Raw genomic sequence first — 3,324 nt, forward strand, 5'->3', positions numbered from 1 at the left:
CTGCCTTAAGCTGGAGTTTTGTAGTTACATTTAGTGTTGTTTGTGGCTAAGCGGACACTACCCTGATCATTGCTCATATCTTCTGTGCTCCTTGGGTTATTTGGAGCAACCTTCTGGAAAGTTCCTTATCCTTTCACAGTGAAGAGGAGGCCACGGTGAGTAGAAAGACCATAGTGAGGAGGAGGCCACGGTGAGGAGAAGGCCACGGTGAGGAGACGGCCATGGTGAGGAGGAGGTCAAGGTGAGTAGAAAGGCCATGGTGAGGAGAAGGCCAAGGTGAGGAGACGGCCATGGTGAGGAGGAGGTCAAGGTGAGTAGAAAGGCCATGGTGAGGAGAAGGCCAAGGTGAGGAGACGGCCATGGTGAGGAGAAGGCCACGGTGAGGAGACGGCCATGGTGAGGAGAAGGCCACGGTGGGGAGACGGCCATGGTGAGGAGGAGGTCAAGGTGAGTAGACGGCTATGGTGAAGAGGAGGCCACGGTGAGGAAAAGGCCATGGTAAAGAGGAGGCCATGGTAAGGAGGAGGCAAGTTGTTCTTGGAAGCCTGGGCCCAGCCATGAAGTGAGTGGCAAGACCCAATGAATCTCAGCTGGATCTACAGGAATGTACCCATAGGGGGCATCTCTAAGGAAAAGGCCTATGGAATGTACTACAGCAGCCTTTTTGTCAACCTGGGTGTCATGGCAACCTGGGGTGCTTTCTGCATTTGTCAATGATGCCATCACATTTTTTCTAAACCTGGGGGGACTCTGTTATGAAGGGGGCTCCTGATGTGAAGGAAGGGGGCTCCTGATGTGAAAGGGGAACTCAACCTAATTATTTTTTTGCCTGGTGTCCCCCTTAAAATCCATAACAGACTCCTGTCTAGGATAATGGTCTGGTATGGATTTCGGGGGAGGACTTCACATTGTTTTTTAGATTTTTACAGAAACATTTTACAGTGAGGTGCGTCGAGATTTTGCATTCCTTCAAAGGGAGCTATGACTGAAAAAAGATAGAGAAGCACTGTACTACAGGATGGCGGCAACCCATAGGCGGCATCACTTAGATATAAGCCTAAGGACTATATTACATGATGGCGGCTACCCATAGGGGGCATCACTAAGATATAAGCCTAAGGACTATACTACAGGATGGAGGCAACCCATAGGCGGCATCACTTAGATATAAGCCTAAGGACTATACTACAGGATGGCGGCAACCCATAGGGGCATTTCTAAGATATAAGCCTAAGGACTATAATACAGGATGGCGGCTACCCATAGGAGGCATCACTTAGATATAAGCCTAAGGGCTATATTACATGATGCCGGCTACCCATAGGGGGCATCACTAAAATATAAGCCTAAGGACTATACTACGGGATGGCGGCTACCCATAGGAGGCATCACTTAGATATAAGCCTAAGGACTATACTACAGGATGGCGGCTACCCATAGGAGGCATCACTTAGATATAAGCCTAAGGACTATAATACAGGATGGCGGCTACCCTTAGGGGCATCACTAAGATATAAGCCTAAGGACTATAATACAGGATGGCGGCTACCCTTAGGGGCATCACTAAGATATAAGCCTAAGGACTATAATACAGGATGGCGGCTACCCATAGGGGGCATCACTAAGGTATAGCCCTAAGGACTATACTACATGATGGTGGCTACCCTTAGGAGGCATCACTTAGATATAAGCCTAAGGACTATACTACGGGATGGAAGGGGGGCTCTGATGTAAGGGTTACTCCTAAAGTAAAGGGGGGTAGGGGTTCCTGATATAAAGGGAGACCCTGATGTGAAAGGCAGGATTCTGGTGTGAAGGGGGAACCTCATTTTTAGTTTGAAGCCCCATCTTAAAATCCCTATCAGACCCCTATCTGGGATAAGGATCTGATATGGATATTGGAGGGGCCACACATTGTATTTCACATTGCAGACTGGGCTGCCTCCAGATTTTGCATTCTTTTAAAGGGAGCCGTGACTGGAAAAATATTGGAAATGCTGCATTACACAGTCTTCGCACTCTGCACCCCATAAAGCTGCACAACGGGCTCCGGCCTGAACGATGAAACCCCGGGGCCAACCTTGTGCTGCATGATGAACGAGGGGCCCAGTGCCAGGCTGTGGCTGGAGGTGATGATTTGGTGTTTGCACAGTGAAGTAAAGCTGTAGGGAAGTTCTTGTTTACAGTGGAGTTATCTGACTTGTTCCCAGTCCTGCTATCAGCTCAATCGTTTATCTTACAGGGAGAGAGAGAGAGAGAGAGAGAGAGAGAGAGGGCGAGAGAGAGAGAGAGAGAGAGAGAGAGACAGAGGCATGGCTGCCAGCATAGTGTAGAAAGACAGGCAAACAGGAAAAACTGGACGGGAATCTGTGTCAGCAGGTAAGTGAGTACGACTTCCTGCCAGGCAAATAAAAAGCTCATTGTACATCCAAATATCCAGCGTTTGCACAGCGCTGATCCGTAACAATAGTGCTGATGACTGCGCCTCTCACACTCAGGCACATAGTGTCATCCCTTGGGGACCGGCCGCCTCTCCTATCCCCTCCACCTGTCTACAGGTGAGATTATTGTCCTTGGAAATGGGCAGCACTGGCACAGACAAGGGCAGGCATTGTTCGGAAAACAGAAAAAAATGGTCACCAGCACTCCGAGTTTTCTTCAAATCCTTTTATTCATTCTTGCAGGTCCTATCACCATGCGTGGCAACGTTTCGGAACCTGTCCGGTCCCTTCACCAGGCAAACAAAAGTGATGAAGTGATGCAAGAATGAATAAAAGGATTTAGTTTTGAAGAAAACTTGGAGTGCAGGTGACCATTTTTTCTGTTTTGCAAGTATTTGGCGGCGCCATTCGCAGCCACTTCAGCAGAGCCCCCCACACACACTCATTATATGGGGCTTCTAGTTCTAGGTCAGGAGTGCGGTGGGACTCTCTATTTGTCAGATTAAAGGAGAACTATGAGGTGAGTGCTTTTCACTCACCTCATAGTTCTAGCCGACCTGTGACAATGAGACTGTCACAGGTCGGCTCAATAGATCGGGAGGTGAGCGAACACATACCGGGTTCGCTCACCTCTCGATCCTGTCACAGCTCTCTGCCGTGACAGGGGAGGGGCTGCATTCCCCTCTCCCCGCTCCGATCTACCAGCGCTGACTGGCGGAACGGACGGGGAGGGGGTGGGCACAGCTGGCTCTGCCTCTAGATAGGCAGAGCCAGCTGTCACTCACGCAGCTGGGCGGATCCCGTCATCTAAGTCAGGATCCGCTCCTGCTGCGGCGTCTCAGTATACCGCGAGCTGTAGCTCGCGGTATACTGAGCTTAGGGT

Source organism: Nanorana parkeri, unplaced genomic scaffold (assembly GCF_000935625.1).
Source record: "Nanorana parkeri isolate BGI_ZX_2015 unplaced genomic scaffold, ASM93562v1 scaffold2337, whole genome shotgun sequence".
NCBI classification, from domain to species: domain Eukaryota; kingdom Metazoa; phylum Chordata; class Amphibia; order Anura; family Dicroglossidae; genus Nanorana; species Nanorana parkeri.